Consider the following 18,887-nt stretch of genomic DNA (forward strand, 5'->3'; position numbering starts at 1 on the left):
TCTGGTGGTACCGGGCCCAAACTCAAACCGAGTGCACCCGGGAACCCGATCCACCACCAGGACAATTTTCAGGCGAATCGGAACACCTGACCCTCCGACCGACGGCGACCCCGGCAGCTGACCGCCCAGAGCGCACTTCCGGTCGGCGACCCCAACCACCTGAGACCGGGGATCCCGCCCTGCGAGGTAGGCCGCGGCGCGTGTGACCTCCGAAGCGCAATCAAGCGGGGAACAGAGACCACGTCCCGCAAACCGGACACTCCCCGGCGGCCCAGCTACACAGGGGCCCCAGACACTAGCAGAAGGCTCGCCATCTGGACCCACGGCGAGTCGCGAAAACAGCCCGCCATGCCGGCCGTCACTGGGGACGTCCCGCCAAGCTCCGTGTGCACCAGGGGGAGAGTGCGCGAGACTGTTTGGGGACCCGCATTGGCGCCATTGCCCCTAGGCCCTGACGGCCTAAAACGGACGCTGACCAGTCCAGTCCCCTGGGACCCCATGCCCACCCGCCGCCCTGACATAGGCCCGGCCAAGGGAAGGAATCCGCGCCACGACACCCAACACCCCCGGCGACCCAACCACTCGTGGGCCCCGGGAGTTGCAAGTAACCAAGTCACACCGGCCCGTGGCGGGCTGTGACGCCAGCCCGCCTCGCCTACCAACATTGGAGCCGCCCAGCCGGGCTTGGCGGACACCAGAGGATCACCGGGCTCGGCTGTTGCGGGGTCCACACAGACGCCGTCACCCCTGGGTCCAGCCGACCACCACCGGAGGCCGCACGGCCCTATCCCCTGGGCCTCTGTACCCGTCCACCACCTGGATGCCATCGCAGATCAACGCCGGACCCGTCCGGCACCGAGGGGCCCAGGCCGCGCCATACGCAAACTGAAGCCGCGTTGCACCGGCCCCCCTGACGGTCGGCCCAACACTAAGGGGATCTCCCGAGCCGGCGCAGGTGCGGACAATGAACGGCCCGCACACCCCACCTCTACCAGACTACTGCTGGACTACGCAGATCCCCACGCGGCTCTTGGTGGCGGCTAGCATCACCCGGCGAGGTGCGTCTTCCCAGGCCCAGTGGACGGACACAGTCAGAGAGACCTAGCGACCCGGCCTGGCGGGCCACCGCATAGCGCAGCCGAGAGGCGATTTGCAATAAAGGCATTCACGACATAGACTGACACACCTGGGGGATCTCATACCAGCCACTGCACGACCACCTCGTCCTCCCCAGACGGTAATATAGAGCAGAATCCTGAAGCCCTGCGGTAAAGCAGTCCTCCCCCCCCACCCGCAGACCACACACCATCCACCACGGGTGACACGGAGAGCCTGACCGGGAGACTCACACACGCAGGTCCCAACACTGCGCATTGCGAGAGCATACCCACTCGGCTGCCCAGCTGCAAAGACCACCCACATGTCAGGGGGGACCAGGGCGAAGACTGGCACCGGAGGGACACTAGGCAAAGGAAAAATGGTGAAGACCACAGAGACTGACCAAACTGCCTCCAAACTGGACACTATGCTGGCGGCCATGGAGCGCCTGGAAGAATCCATGCAGCTGACCCGTACGTCCCTGGAGAACAGGATTGATAAGGTGGCTGTAGACCTGACACTCCTCCGAGCAGACCACAAGAAACTGTCCGACCGCACCACGACTCTAGAACATACGATGGCGGAGACCACACCCAAGCTGGCACAGACGGACAAGCACGTCCGTGACCTGCTCAACCGGGTGGAGTTCCTTGAGGATAGAGCGGAGGACGCGGAAGGACGGGCCAGAAGGAACAACGTGCGCATAGTAGGCCTGCCGGAACGATGGGAACGGAGAGAGACGGCGGAACACATGGAGACCTGGCTCAGAGGGCTACTACCGGAAGGCACGCTGTCGCCACACTTTGTAGTGGAAAGGGCACAAAGAGTACCATCCCGTCCACCCCCGGAGGGCTCCAACCCGAGACCAATGCTCATGCGGGTGTTGAACTACCGCGACCGGGACGCCATCCTCCGCGAAACGCGGAAACTGTTGAATATACAGGTAGACAACGCCAAGGTGATGTTCTTCCCTGATTACACCATACAAGTTCAACGGCGACGTCAATCCTTCCTCACGGTGAAGCAACGGCTCAGGCACCTGGCTCTCAAGTACTCATTGCTATTCCCGGCACGCCTCAGAGTGGTGGCACTGGACAAGACCCACTTCTTCGACACCCCAGAGGCGGCAATGGCCTGGCTGGATTCGGGAGTGGACACGAACCCCGGACCCGCACCAATGGAGCAGCGCCGAAACCGAGGTACGCGCAGGCGGAGACAACGGCGCGCCTCGAGGGCCGGGTCACCGGCCGTGGAAGCAGAAATCGGCCCCACCCCGGAGCAAATACAGATTGAACAACTGGAGGCCGTCCGCATAACAGCTGAGATCAGCGGGTCACAATCGCCTATCCTGATTTCCAATGCCAGCCCACGATCACGCGGGAGCGAGGACGACGACTACATGTACGGACTACCAGATGACTCGAACCCAGAGGGCCTGCAAGATGTCACGCCCCAAACATCAGATCTGATAGCATGAGCAATCCTCCCCAGCCTAGCTCTGGCTAGACCACTGCAACTAACATAGTGGAATAGTCAGTTTGCTTCCAAAGATGGCCCGAACTGTGGGTCCATACCAGCGCTCCTGGAGACCCCGGCAGTCATGAACGCCCCCATCCCCGGGGTCTGTGCTCTACTCCCTAACCCCCCATCTACCGGATTGCCGCGGAGTCGCCGTGGCACCGGGAGGAGAGCCGGAGCTGTTCCACTGGAGTGCCACCGGGACCATACCTTTGGAGGGGTGGACGGACCCCTGGAGGTGAGTGCCCCCCCCGGGGGAATAAAAGATGTGATCCCACCATGGGACCGACTGTCCGAGTCCAGTGGCATTGGGAACTCCGACCTGTCTGCGGACGCTGCCACTGACTCCTGGTGCCCTTTTGGCCCACTGCCCGTGGAGGGGAGCCACCACGGCTCTTTTGGCGTAACGAACTACCTTGTTTTATCCAAGTGCTGTACTTAGTCATCCCCCCATTGAACTTACGGATTGATTGAGCTCGATAGAGCGTTTGGGCGGCGACTCGTTTTGTTGTTGCCCTTTTGGTATTATGTTTATGTTCAAGTTCTTCATTTTGAGACTAGTGTTGGCACTGAAATGCTACAGCGTGCATCCTTGGGTCTGTGGGAGAGGGCGGGGGGATAAAATGTTCATTGTTCGCTGCTTCTGTGCGGGTGTGGGCGGGGCGGGTTGGGGGCCGGGGGGTGGGGGGGGATGGGTGCTTGGGCGCAATGAATACTGTGCTGGCTACGATAAAATTTTGTACCTGGAATGTCAGGGGCATGCACACACCCTCACGTAGATACCAGGTGTACTCCTATCTTAAAAGACATCAGATCCAGATTGCACTACTGCAGGAGACACACCTAGTCGCCACTGAGGTGGCCACACTTCGCCGTAGGTGGAGGGGACAGATATTTGCCACAACCTTTTCAGCATTTGCGCGAGGGACCCTGATCTGGGTTCGGCCCGGGGTTCCATTTGCACTGACACACAGCAATATTGACACTGAGGGACGCTATGTCTTCATACAGGGCAGACTAGACGGGCAGCAGATTGTCATAGCTTCCATATACGCACCTAATGTAGAACAGGGGAAATTCTTCACGCGATTATCGGCAGTAATTGCGCCCTGGCCAGACGTACCCCTGATGATGGGCGGGGATTACAACTGCGTGTTAGATGCCTCCCTTGACCGCTCGTCCCCCCCCGCGGCACTCGCCCCAGTGCAGGCAACCTCCAGGGCCCTACTTGACTGGGCAACACAGTGGAACTTACAAGATGCCTGGCGCGTCAGAAACCCCACCGCCCGGGTGTATTCCTACTTCTCGGGAGCCCATTCACTACATGTCAGGTTGGAAAGATACATGATGTCCCGTGACCTGATTCCCTCCGTGACAGACGCTGACTACCTAGGACGGACGCACTCGGACCATAACCCGCACACGCTGGTATATGGATGGAAGCGCCCACATCCACCCGTACCTACATGGCGCTTGCAACCGGATCTCCTACTTGACACCCCATTCCGAGAGGAGATATCCGGGAAGATCTTACAGTATTTCGAGGACAATACTGACTCAACCTCCTCCCCGAGAACTGAGTGGGACGCCTTCAAGGCGGTGACCCGGGGAAGCTGCCTCGGTGTACAAGCGGGCCTACGTAGACAAGTGGAGAGAGATTTGATACGGGCGGAGGAGGCACTACTGGATAAAGAACGGGAGGCAACGGGGGCGATGATTCCCAACTGATCTCGGCCAGGGCGGACCACGCTGTTTTGATGGAGCGCCTAAAGAACATTAACTATGCAGCACACTCCGCGCGCACCCACAACGCAGGTGACAGGCCCGGCAGGTTACTGTCGTGGTTGGTACGACAAGACACACAATCCGCATCGGTCCTGTCAATCCGTACAGCCCAGGGCGTTGAGGTCTACACCCAGAAACAGATCCATGAAGCGTTCACATCGCATTACAAGTCCCTGTACAGCTCACGGCTGCGGGCCACAGTGGTGGAGATCACGGACTATCTGGCGACACTGCAGCTCCCGACAGCCACTGCTGCCCAACAAGCGGAGCTGGGTGCTACGCTCACCGGTGAGGAACTGCGGGAGGTGATTTTCTCCCTCTCCAATTGCAAGGCACCGGGCCCTGACGGACTCCCGGCGGAGTTCTATAAAGCCTACTCTAAGGTGTTAATACCGGAACTGCTGAAAGTGTATAAGGCGGCGTCGGAAGACGCTGAACTCCCGGCGTCCCTGAATGAAGCTAACGTGGTCTCCCTGCTGAAACCGGGTAGAGAAGCGAACGAACTCGGCTCATACAGGCCGTTAGCGCTCCTCAACACCGATTACAAAATATTTGCAGCAGCGCTGGCCCGGATGCTTGCACCACTGGTCCCCACTCTGGTACACTCTGATCAGAATGGCTTCGTACCCACCCGGAGCACGTCCTACAATCTACGCCGCTTTTTCAGGGTCCAACGATTTGCAACCCCGACCTGCCCACGCTCGGGGTGCATTGTGCTTGATCTGGAAAAAGCGTTCGACTCGGTGGAATGGCCATATCTCCTCCGAGTCCTCGAGAAGTACGAGCTGGGCGATGCCTACGTCCAGATGGTGGGACTCCTCTACCGAGCGCCCGAGGTCTGGGTCCGGACTGGACGGTTGTTCTCCGACAGGATCCGCATCGGGAGAGGTACCAGACAGGGCTGCCCCCTCTCCCCTATATTATTCGCCTTGGCGATGGAGCCGTTGGCGGAAATGCTCCGCGCCTCCGGAAACACCTGGGGCATCCCACTAGCGGATGGCATACACTCGGTGTCTCTGTATGCCGACGATTTATTGTTATATGTTAGAGACCTCACACGCATACCAGCGGCGATCACAGACATCTTTCGGACATTTGGAGACATGTCGGGACTCCACGTTAACTGGGCCAAATCGGGAGCCTATGCATTCGATGGCGAGATGCCACAGTGTGATGTGCGCATGATGGGGGAGACGCTCCGATGGCACCCGACAGTATTCAGGTACCTAGGGATCTTAATCTATCGAGACCCCGTGGATCTCCTGGAGGGAAACCTAGTGAGAGCCATATCCTCGCTCACGGCCCAGGTCACGTTCTGGAACTCCCTCCCACTGAATGTGCCGGCCAGAGTGGCACTAACCAAGATGATAATGCTTCCCCGGCTCCTCTATTATTATACTAACCTGCCAGTGTATGTGCCGGCGCGCATATTTAAGGGATTGGAAACCCTCACCAGACGCCTCATCTGGAATAAGGGGAGACCCCGGGTAGCACTGAAGACCCTGTACGCAGCCACAGACGCTGGAGGCTTAGCGGTTCCCAATCAGGAGCTCTATTACTTAGCAGCACAGCTGCAATGGGTCGCCTACTGGCTGAGCGGTAAGAACTTGATGGACACGGCCACCGCCGACACCACCCTATCTCCCGTACAGGTGCTAACGCTCTTCCACCCCCTAACGCAGGGCCGGCCCCCCACGCAGGTCCATGTGGCGGTAGCAAACGGTGCTTCGTACGGAGCCTCAAGCTCACCAAACATACGGTGCCCTATGCTCCGAACCTACCGCTACTGGGGACTCCCTTGGGCGCTGACACACGGTCCTCGACCGAGCTGCGCAGCTGGACTGCGGCAGGCTTGGACGACCTGGGCGGCCTGTATAGCGACGGAGAGCTGTTGCCCTTCGAGGCCTTGGCCGCGGACACAGAGCTACCAGTGGGTCAATTTCTGGCGCACGCCAGACTCCTACATGAGCTGACAAAGGCATGGGGTGACCTCAGCCACGAGCCGTCCGCTCATCTGCTCATCCAGTACCTACATGTGATGGGCGATGGGTCCCACATTGTGCATTGGCTTGCACAAGCCCTACACAGTCATACGCAATTTTCCTCTCAGAGACTGAGGGAGAAATGGGCGACCGACCGAGGCACAGACTGGACGGACAAACAGTGGGCCGCTATATTAGCGGGCGCCAGGGTATTCCCCGCAACGCGCGATTCAAAATCATCCAATATTACATCATTCACCACGCATATCTATCTCCAGACAAACTGAATCGCTACTTCGGACTCGCTTCGTCGGCGTGTCCCAGATGCGGCCTCCTGGACTCGGACTTCCTGCATGCACTCTGGAGTTGCGCTCATCTCACCTCGTACTGGTCGGCGGTCACGGACATGTTGACGGCGGCCACAGGCGATACCCTCCCCAAGACGTGGGAAGTGTGCCTATTGGGACTCTACAAGAGAACCAAGCAGACCAAACTACGGGCGCGTTTTTGGGACTTAGGCCTCATTACGGCCAAGCGTCTTATCACAAGACGATGGAAAAGCGCTGCCCCGCCGCGCCCTGCGGACTGGCGTCGCTCTCTTGGCAACTGGGCTTGTGCGGAGAGTGTGTCTCTACACAGGGAGGAAACCGCTGGCCTACGGAAATACCCGATCGCCCAGGACTGGGATGCTACCCTGATCGCATATCACCGAGCGTGCGCCCAAGCCGGCATAGAGTACCGTCCCGACACGGAATAGAGGAGGCCCAATTGCTTGCTGCCCATACTTGGCACAAGCTCCGCCGCTCCCCCCACCCCCGCCCCACTGCCCCGCCCCTCCCCCTCCACCTCCTCCCCCGACACCTGAGGCCTTACACGACAGAGATGTCCCCTACCGCTCTCCCCCCCGCCTTTCGCCCCCCCCTCCCCTCGCCCTGCAGCTGCAGCGACACCGCCTCCTCAACTGTCCCCGCCCCTGCGCGACCCACACAGGATACACCACACACAGCTAGGGTTCTAGATGCACTACTACACACGCAAATGCTAGTCCAACAGTTTTTGAAATGTTTCTCCCTCCCCCTCGTATTATACTACCCAGTTATACCTTTTGGTTGACACAGAGGCTGTTCATACTGTACTCATGATAATGCTCGATCCCCCTTCCCTGTTTACGTTTCACATAAGGCAGACTGGATGCGTCCATGACCAGGAAGCGGGCACCCACCGACCCATACGACAACGGAGGGTATGATACTGCCTTTACCCGCTGCTGTACTGATCAGGGAACTCAACTTCAAACAATGACTGTTGGCTTTCGTGACCACGCTGGTCCTTTTGCAGTGCTACGAACTGCGAGCACTGCAACATGAGACATTTCCTGGCACCGTCACTTATGGACTAATGCACTTCCACCAGCTACTGTTTATTTTCACTCATGTATAACTGACATGTCAACATGTGCTATTTGCTGAGTACCGTTTGTGACAATACTTCATTGTTATGACATTGTATGAATAACTACTGGCTTATCTGTGAAACTAAATAAAGTTTGGGACCGTTGGTCTTAAAAAAAAAAAAAAAAAAAAATGGGCATAGAAAGAACATTTTCCAGAAATTCACTAATCTTGCCCCAATATTCTTTTAGTTCGGGACAATCAGCAAACATGTGGACATCATCCGCTTTCGGATGACCACATCTCGGGCAGTGGTAAGCTATGTTGGAATATTTAGCCAGTTTCTTTGGAGTTATATAGACCCTATACATTATGTACAAATGATTTCTTTTTAGTGCTGCTGGCTTTATTACTGCGTTTAAAATGCTGAAAGAGTCGTACCAAAAATCCATAAAGGTCCCACTGTCCAATGTTAAAGCGTTGCACCACAGTTTGTTTACCTCCACTTCTGTCACTTTCTCGCCTTCTAGCAGCGCTGAGTACCAAAAAGATATTTGGCTCTTCCACCTGCCACCTCTCGTCACCGCATCGAATTTAGGATTTGGGATTTTACTATCCAAGGGTCTTGTTGGCCTTGTTGCCCACCACCCGGATAACTGATAGTATTTAAACCTGGTGAGGGTTCCCCTTGTCAGATTGGAAAGCATATCCCAACTCAAAAGCCGTCCATCCTCCTGCAAATCCCCCCAACAATTCAGCCCCGCCTGTTTTAATGGCAGTGACAGGTGGTCATTTAGGCATGCTGGAAGGCCTGGTGAATCCCATATAGGGGCCTGTGATGCGTAGTAAGGGATATTCAGCTTATTCCTCACAAACACCCAGTTTTTCAGGGCTGTGCCCAGAATCTTAAGCCTTACTTAAAAAAAAAATGTGGGTCCCCAAACTTAAAGAGAAAATAATCTAATCCCTGTGGGACATCCTGTAGTAAGGCAGAAAATAGCAGACCCATAGATGATTGATCTATTTGGCCAGCCATTAGTCTAAAATGTTTGAAATGAAACGCCTGGCAGTAAAGAAGTAAGTCTGGAAAAGCCAGCCCTCCTGTTTTTAGGCTTCTTCTTAGTTTTTTCCAGGCGATTCGCGGGGCTTTAGAATTCCAAATAAATGATCCCAATTTCCCTTGCAGCTTTCTAATTAAAGATAATGGAAAAGATAAAGGAATAGAATTAAACAAGAATGTGATTTTGGGGAGGATAATCATCTTCAGAAGATTCACCCTCCCATAGATATTTAAGGGGAGAGAGGACCATCGTTGTAGTAGGGCATTTGTGTCCTTAATAACTCTGTCTAGATTAATTTTTGGGATTTCTTCAATTTTTTTAGCTAGATGGCCTCCTAAGTACCTCATTTTATTTTTACTCCCTGCCGTGTCTACCTGCTGATTCCATTCCATAATTTCCGTTTTCTCTTTGTTGATTGTCTACCCGGAGATCTCACCAAAGCCTTCTGCAAGATGTATAAGTCTAGGTATGGCTTCTTCCGGGTTTGAGGTATACATCAACAAATCATCTGCATATAATGCAAATTTCAGCTCTAAGTCCGCGAACTTAAAAGGTTTAATTAGGGGATCTGATCTTAACAGACAAACAAAAAGCTCAATATATAAATTAAACAAAAGGGGCGACAGGGGGCAGACCTGTCGAGTACCTCTGGCAATAAAGATCTGATCCGTGTGGGAGTTGTTTACTAAGATTTTTGCTGTTGGAACAGAGTATAATGACTTGATAGCTGTAATAAAGTTATTTGGGAGGCCGAATTGGGCCATAGCCATCCAGAGGTATTCCCAATCTACCTGGTCGAAAGCCTTGGCGGCGTCGACTGAAACGATGGAAGCTTGTTTCCGGTCCAGGGAAGACATGGCTTGGCAGTTCGGGCTGGACTGTTCCCATGAGGCACAGGGTGAGACTGATTTGCATATAGCCATGTCTGAACTGGGGTGGCAGAGTGGGCTAAAGAACGGTGATGGATTAAACCCAGATCTTTTGACTGGGTGTGAGTGTTTGATTGATTCAGATGCTCCGTCCATCACCACCCCCTTTTGTACCACGATGGTCAGGGGCAGCTTTTCTCTTGAGCAACATCTATTGCCGCAACCACTTGAAAGGTCAGTTCATTGAGTTGCCTATCTGGAATAAAACCCCTTTGGTCACAGTGTACGACAGATTTTACTACCTTGGCCAGTCTAGTCTCTAATACCCCCGCAAATACCTTATAATCGACATTTAATAGAGAGATGACTATCTTGCTTGGATCTTTATTCGGCTTCAGTAGTAGTGTGACTATGGCCTCAGCCCATGACCTTGGAGCCTGCCCCCTTAAAGTAAGATTTAATTAAATAATAATGTCAAGACTATAGCTATTTGTTCCAATACAATCTTATAAAGTTCCACGGGAAGCCCATCCGGGCCTGCAGCCTTGCCTTTAACCTTTTCCGACAATTGAGTCCTCACCTCTCCTTCCCTTATCTCGGAGCTGAGGAAAGACCTTTCTGTGTCTGATAACTCGGGGAGCTGTATGTTATGCAACCAGATTTCTGCCTGCTCCCTGCTCAGAGAAGTTTTGGATCCGTATAGGGACTGCATTTACCTCTTGGCCTCCTCTCTGATAAAATCATCGTCATTTGTGGTTTCCCCCGTGCTTGACAATAGTAGGTTATCGATCTGATTCCTCGTCCTGTCAGCTCGGGCTTTCCACGCGAGAAGCCGCCCACATTTCTCCCCATACGCAAACTTTTGTAATTTGCTCACGTCCCATTTGTCCTTAAAGTCTTTATATAGCTCTGCTTGATATTCTGCTCGCAGGATGTCCAGTTCCCTTTGAAGGGGGAGCCTACTATGAGACTGCTCTGCTGATGCTCTCTGCAGTTCAAGTTCTTTTGCCCCGTGAAAGGCTTGACAAGCAGCCAAAGCAAAGCAGAAGGCCTAATAACAGGGCCAAGTATGCGCAACAACTCCGGCAGAACACACAACACACATATAATCAACAAAAGGGCCGTCCAGCAGCCAACAATGCCAAAGTCCCAAGGAAGGACGCAAATGGCCAGAAAACACACTCCACAGCCAGAACAACTGGCCTAGGAAGGCCCAGAATCAGCCCAACTCAGGAGTCACTGAGGAGGGGACGGAGGAGGAGGATAAGGCGGAGGAGGAGGACGGAGTCCCGCCAAGAGCCTTTGGATGACGGAGTCGGCCGGGGTATGGAACAGGCTTCCATCAAACGGAAGGTCGATGAGTCACTCCCGAATATTCTCAGGGAAAACTCCGTTCCGAAGCCAAGCATGGCGACTGAGAGCGACTGAGGAAGCCATGAATGAATGAATGAATAAAATTTGTATTGCGCAGACAATAACCCGAAGGTACCAAGGCGCCTAACAGAACAATAGAAAAGGAATTCGCTACATCGCTACAGGTACGCTTGCACAAAAAGGTGGGTTTTCAAAGCCCTTTTGAAAGCCTGAAGGGTAGGAAGTGATCTTATTTCCAGGGGAAAGCCATGGCCCGGCCCAGCACCTCTGAGATGTCCAGAGCGGAGAATAAATGCTGCAAGCTCCTGGCCATCCAACACATGATGCTGTAGATCCACCTGACCAGTCTCCTCGTATGCTACGGATCCCATACTCAGCCGAGTCCCACAAACAGGAGGAGGCCCTAGCCAGAACACACAAGGTGTTAAGGGCCCGCAGGGCAGCGCTGATCGAGATGAACGTGTTGCACCCCCAAGAGTCCAGCCAGCGGGCCTCCCGGGACAGAGAAGTCAACAGTGGCGGCAGGGAGGGAAAAGCAGTCTGCAAAAGGGGGCTGGCAGCCGAGGGATGAATTGAAAGACACACCGGTTCACTCGGCGCTGAAGATGGTGAGGCACCGGTTCCCCTGAAGCAGGATGCCTCCAAGCCCCCGTCAAGGAAGAATGGAGCGATCCTTCAAAGGGAAGTAAGATTTCCCTCCCACCAGAGCCCTGGTGGAGGAACTCGAAGAGATGGTCCGCCGGAAAGTGAGCCACTAGGTCACCCATGCGCAGGATGCCCACAGCTGTGGACAGCGCATGAGCGAAGACCGCACCCGCCTCTATAGGGCCCCGTGGAGGAGAAAGCAGCTCCTCCGTGGGCGACAGCTGCAAATTAAGGCGGCCGTCACCAAGGCCAAGCGGGACGGGCAAGGGACAGACCTGGAAGTCAGAAGGAGCCGAAGAATGAGGGACCTGCCGCTCTTCCGACAAACACCTCTGCCTCAGGAAGGGCGGGGAGCCGCCTTTCGACGCCGGTGAAAAATATACCACCTGGCGACCAGTCTCTGGGGAGGACAAAACCAATATACAGCCTGCCTCCGGAGAAGAAGGAGGAGTGTCCGAAGACGAATCCGCGGTTCGAACAATGCACGGCTCCGCAGAATCCGCTGCAGGACGTCGGCACCATCCGGCATCACCGGACGAGGTTCCTCCAAGTCACCCCGTACCAGAGACCGCAGTGGAGCTGGAGCCGAACCCGCTCCGGGGCGGTGCCGGTACGACGCTGACCCGACCCCCGCCGAGGCAGCTACCTGCGTGGGGGAACGAGACAGGCCTGGGGAGTGACACAGAACCCTCCGTCAGCCGCGGCCCAGAATGTGGCGGAGATCGCCCGGCAACCCATGTGGGGGTGCCAGGGATGATTCAACCTCTGACTCTACCTCTGACTCTCCCTCCAACGAGGCAGCCACCTGTGGGGAGGGACGAGAGGGGCCCGGAGAGGGACGTGGGGTCCTCACCCAGCCTCGACTCGGAGCGGGACTAGGAGGGTCCACCGACTCCTGTGGCTCCACACGGTCCAGCGGCTGCCGGCGTCGCAGCAGCGTCACCTCTGCCTTAGGACCACCTTGTCAAAGGACCGAGAGGGGCTAGGGGATGCAAACCGAGCCCCGGCGACCTCCCATGACACCACAGGGACACCCATGGGAGTTTGCGGGGAGGCAGAGACGCCGTGGCCTGAAGGAGGTGCCATAGAGGAGCCGCACTCCAACAGCATCACATCCTCGAAGGCTGGATTCGAACCAGTCAGCGCTGGGGCTGGAGCCGCCGTGGAGGGCCCTGAGCAAGGCGAGGATCCGCCGACACCCCAGGAGGGTAAGGAGGAGGAGATTCCAGCGAGGCCTGGAAACCTACCGCGTATGTCTCCATTTGGACTCTTGACACCCCAACACTGGGAAACGGTGGATAGGACGACACGCAGATTCGCATCACCCGCGGAGAGTCCACGCCCCCGGCAGGCCAGAAACCAGCCCCCGGGGACAAACTGCGACACTTACCCACCGGGGAGCGACGCTCACGTGACATCGGAAAAGGCCGAGGACGACGACCATGGCTGTATCTGAAGCCGTACGCCTAAGCAGACCGAGGGGAAGACGTCAACCTGGAGAGACGGGGCAAGAAGTTTCATGCGGCGTCCCACCGCGACTTCGGCTTCAACTTTTGGCACTCGTACAATCAGTGGTGCTGTGATCCTCCCCCAAACACCACATACAAATGAGGTGAGGGTCCATCGTCGACATAAGACGCCGACAAAACGTGCAAGTTTTGAAGCATAAAGGCATTCGCACTCTCTTCCACCCAAAAATAAATGGAAGAAAAAAGGAGGCCCAAAAAAGGCCTGTATCCGCGTTGCACGAGGAAAAGGAAAAAACTGATGTAGGCGTGCCAGGGCGGGTCTTTTGTGACCTCGCTGATGTCACGTATGCGGACGACACCTGGGCAGAGTTGCGTGATGTCGCCCTGCCCCAAGCGCGCAGGGATGCTGTGGCAAAAAAGTTTCTGGATCTAGTCTCATGCCTGGGAATAATTCTACGTGAAGGAATCTGCAGCTAGTAGTCTATCAGATAGTACGCATCCTGTAAATCCATTGACACCATTCAGTCTTCCTGCTGCAGTGCCAGTAGAACCTGAGCTAGGGTCAACATCTTGAATTTCTCCTGTTTGAGGTAGAAATTCAAGATCCTGAGATCAAGGATCGGTCTCAATCGCCTGTCCTTTTTGGAGTTCAGGAAATTTCAGGAGTAGTGTCCCTGCCAGTTTCCTGCTCCTGAATAACCTCTATCACACCTTTCTGTAGCAAGGACTGAACCTCTTGTTGCAGGAGCAACGAATGGTCCTCCCTACACCAGCCCAGGCGAGCGGGAAAAGGAAGGGGAGACTCCTTGAAAGGCGTACCCCTTTTCTACAAGATTCAAAACCCAAAGATCTGAAGTAAAAGATTATCAATTTTGAAGAAAATGGGACACAAGACCTCCTATGGGTCCAACATGCTCTAAGATGGGGGCTTTAGAGCTGCTTCCCTATGGAGCCAGTCAGAGGAACAGGAGAGGAGGAGGAGACTTGTAGGAGAGCAGATCCTCTTCCCTTCCCTCTGTATGTTCTATACAATTGGTACTGTTGCTGCTGTCAGGCTTGAAATGGAGCAGCCTTTCGAAAGCCCTGAAATCTTCGGTATCCAAAACCCCTAGGGCTGAGATTGCAAACCTAGAGATATTGTGGTAGCTCTACTATCCTTACAACACTTTACTGCTGAGTGCGCCTTGGTCCCAAAGAGTCTAGAGCGATCAAATGGAAGATCCAGCAATGTGACCGAACATCTTGAGTGAAACCTGTGCCTCCTAGTTCCCACCGATGAGCCCATCACCCTAGCAACGAAGTCAGCCGTGTCAAGTCTGGACTGAATAACCTGACGGGCAGCAGCTTGAGTGTCCGACAGCACATCCGCTAAGTGTCCCTGGACATCCTCTGGCAGTTTAAGAATAACATCCTTAGCTGAGTCCATCAATGCAGGGATGTAGCGTCCCAGTAGGTACGTAGCATTACTTGACTTTAAAGCCATACTGGTTGATGAGAAGCGCTTTGAGACAAGAGAGTTCCCACTCTGGTGATGAAACCAGCCCACTAGCTTCCTGAAGCCCTGCAAAATTATGCAAGAGTTCCAGTATCTCCCCTTCCTCCACTTCTTCCTCTTCCAGAAGCCTCTGTCCCTCCCTTCTTGATCGTATCTTCGGTATAGGGGTGGGTGGAGCAAGAAATTGTGGGTACGGTTCTGCCTGGTCTGGAAGACGCTGGAGACGAAGTCGACGGAGCCACTTTCCTGGGAGCCAGAGTGACCCTCGGAGCCAAGGAATGCACCCAAGTCACCTGTGGTGAAGGGGAAAGTGAGATGTCATCCTTCCTGTGAGGCTGTAGGGCTGAGGACCCACGACATCGACGACTTGTCTTTAGAAGAGCAACGCTTGTAACTATGACACAGCTTTTTCCCAGTGGCGGCTGGTCCATGGGTGCGTTTGGGCGCCGCCCCCCCCCTGTTTTCTCGCCGTGCGAGAAGGCAAACAAAGGTAATTATTATTACCAATGATAATAACTACCATTTGTATCTACCTTGCCTTCTCGTACGGCGAGAAAGCAGAAGTTCCTGTGTGGGCGGTGTTACTCGAGGGCAGGAGGGAGCGGCTTGCCCACTGTTGGTAATACTGTCTGTTTGGGCAGCCTGAGAGGCTACCCAAACAGACAGTATTAACACAGTAGGCAAGCCGCTCCCCCCTGTCCCCGTGTAACCCCTCCCACTCTCTCTGTCTCTCTGTATGCTGCTGTGCTGCAGCATACAGAGAGAAATGACGTCAGTAGGGCAGCCGGCCGAACCAATCACAGCGCTGGCTGCTGTGGAGGGGTTGGAGGCTGCCTGCTGCCTTCTGATGACGTCGGAATTCTACAGAGACGGCGGGAGTCGGTAGTCTGGATCCTGGATCCTCAGTCAGGAAAGAAAAGCGTTTCGTTTTTTGTTAAAATTAGGGAAAGCATTAATGATAGCAAAAAGGATCATCTTAAGGACAGCTAGCTCTCAAATGTTAAAGCACGCACTATTGGATTACAAGGCGAGACATGCTCCGAGGTATTACCTGAGAAGCTCTCTTAAATAACACGAAAGGCACTGATTGCATATTTGAGAGCCCTTGGCAAGATATTTTATTTTACTGTGGTTCCCTTTTTCCTTTGAAATACCGGAGTTCAGAGTGTGCACTATAAAAGCACATCTCTTGTGTCTGATTTAAATAGACTATAATGTTGTTCCCTGTAAGAATATAGGCCACATACAGGGTGCACATACCTACCAGCATGAGAGAGGCTGGGAAGGGGGCAAGAATATTTGTAAGTTCAAGTTTAAAACCTTCCCTTTGGCAAATGTCTCTTAATGCAGATATATAATCTGTTGTACTAAATTGAAACGCTTCTGCATGTTAAAGAAATGCACTTCTTTGAATTTTGAAGTGTCTCTATCATATTTTTATATGGTGTTTGTTGCAAGGTTTATGTGCCAAACATTTCCCAGGCCTGGCTCCTGCACAGGTTCGTTGAGAGATAATTTGAAGTTGAACTATTTTAAGATTGCCAAGGCTCCAGCTGTGTGTTGATTGATTTGCTGGGCAGATAAGAAAGCTGTCCGTCCTGTGCGGGTGACTGATGTGGTGTGTGTTTGCAGTGCCCTCCCCTCTTTAACCTCTCCCTGCATTAACTTGCAAATTGTGTGTGTGTGTGTGTGTGTGTGTGTGTGGGAGAGATAATCAGGCTTGCTCGCCAACAGGTCCCAAACATTTGCGCCCTCACAACTTTCAAATGTCACCAGCCGCCACTGCTTTTTCCTATGTTGACTTGGCGACTGAGGTGTGTGGAGTCGGCGACATTGACCTCGACTTTGTCCTCTTACTGCCCTCTTCTGCTTCCTTACCCGGGCCATAAACAGTTTTGCTTCCCTCTCCTTGAGGGCCTTTGGGTTTATATGGCGTCACGAAGAGCATCCCTCAATGTCGTGGTCAGACAACAAGCACCAAAGACAATCCTCGTGAGGATCTGTGATGGACATACGTCCCCTACATTCACTACAATGTTTAAAAAAGACCTTTTCTGGGCAGCAATCCCACTGCTACAATTACGGACAACTGTAACAATGTTAAACCACAAAGAAATGGAGAGTCCTAGAAAAACTGTTACGCGTTAATGGCGCAGAAAAAAGGAAACCACGACATGACGTAGAGTTGCAAGCGGAGCCGTACCACTGTGAGGTCGACGTAGGAGAGCTATGAAAAGAGTTTGTGTGGAATGCTGTGCAAGGGAAAATTTAACAGGCGAGGAATCCACAGGCAGATGTAGACATCAGAATTTAGGGGCGACCCTGAACCTTGCCTCCCTAGATGAAGAAGCCACACAGCAGAGGAGATTGTAGAGAAGAACTGACTTGGCCCTAGTCCTACCAGCCCATCTGCAGTTTCCAGAGATCCTGTGCCAGAAGTCGACTTGTCCTGCACCCAGCAACCTCCAGAACCCCTGGGATGGCGGACTGCCTTCCACAAAGACTGGATCTCCTATGTTCAGAAGAAAACTCCAAAGACAGACTCAGCCTGCTGAGGACGAAGAAACTCAACTCCTGGAACAACCAATGCACTTGTTCAAGTGGCCCACTGGCCCCAGTGAGGTCCCCCAGCGCTTCAGAATCAGAGAACACCTTGGGCTGACCCCTTCAGGACTCCCACACGTCGCCTGCAGCCTATGCATGGAGAAACCCAATCATGAGTGGCCCGGAAAGGTGAAAAACGACCTCAAAAGGCCCCCCTGGGTCCGGCCGCCATGGAGAAGAGAACCTGAGGTGCACCTACGTCCCTGGGCTCTCCAACTTACCTGAATAGCTGTTGATCCTACAGCCAAAATCCAAACCTGGCAAACTCCAAAGGATTACATTAGGCTCTCGACATTTCTTAAGCACCTTCCACCAAGCTGCCCTTGCACCGCTGGTGGGATGGACTTGGTGTCAACCTGGGTCCCTCTTTGCCCTGACCTTAACCCTAGGAGCTTGGCTGCCCGACAGCACACGCCAACTGAAGTGCCCCCTAGCCCCATTGGCTAACATTGTACCTGTGCCAAGTCTTGCTTTGTTCTAGATATACAACTTAAGTATACCTTTTTTAACTTACCTAATTGGTCTGGATTCTGTCTCGGAGTGTGTGCCATCAGTCTTGACAGAGTGAAAACAAGAAATGCTTAACACACCCTCATGATAAGCCCAACTGCTCGACCACACTACCACAAAGAGAGCTGTTAGTGATGATCTAATTTAGCTCTGCTATACCTCTAGGGATCCCCTGGACTCTGTGTACATTATACCGTACAATGGTATAGTATATACAGAGATAGCTTCCTACAACACCACCTTGCCCAGGAAGAAGATCTTGTGACTTCGGATCGATCTCAAACTTGGAGTCAGAATCCTGAACCGAAAAGGCCCCTTTTTCTACGGCAGCTGAAGCATCAATATCTTCCTCTTCGATGTGTTGTCTGAAGATACTGGGCATGTATTACATTTTCTGCCTCTAGCCCGACGGTCCTGCAAGATCTTCTAAGTTCGAAACGACCAACAAGCCTCACAATCTTCTTCCTTGACCTTGGGGAACAAACACAGGTTGCAGACTTTGTGCAGGTGGGTGTGGAGAACTTGAAATGGCACTGAGGGCAGATTTTAACCGGAGGCCGTTTCATCAGCAGATAAACATGGAGGAGAAGGAGTTGGTAGTTAGTATAAACAAGCCTGAAAGGGCTAGGCCGGATGGCCCGCGGTAGGCATTCCCAACCCAATAAAGAAGTCTTCCAAATTTCGACACAAGGGATGGAAAAAATTGTTCGAAACAATACAGATGAGGGTAAAGTGGATTACACAACGAAAGGATCCCAAAAACCGTCTTTAACAAGCACGGTAACGCACGTCCGAACCCGATGGCGAAAGGAAAACAATCTAACAACGGAGTTGAGGCCAATGTGCACTATTACCAAAAGGAGGAGTCACTTTACATCGTGACTCGAAAGACTACTTCGAAGAAAATCATCTGCCCCGACAATAGATGGCAGGAGTATGCAAAGCATGTATATCTACTGCTACACATGCTTCGAATATGCCAAATACAAAACCACTTGGGACAAAACACCATCAAGATCGAGGATTCCATAATCATTCTGTGATGGCGCAACTAAAATCAAAGATTGGTACTGATTCGGATTCACA

General features: G+C 53.5%; 1 protein-coding gene across 2 annotated transcripts in view; it reads right to left on the minus strand.

The window, feature by feature from the left end:
• Positions 1–18,887, minus strand: part of TLK2 (tousled like kinase 2) — a 1,405,344-nt gene that overhangs the window by 323,908 nt on the left and 1,062,549 nt on the right. The window lies entirely within an intron of this gene.

This window comes from Lissotriton vulgaris, chromosome 5, assembly GCF_964263255.1.
Source record: "Lissotriton vulgaris chromosome 5, aLisVul1.2, whole genome shotgun sequence".
NCBI classification, from domain to species: Eukaryota; Metazoa; Chordata; class Amphibia; order Caudata; family Salamandridae; genus Lissotriton; species Lissotriton vulgaris.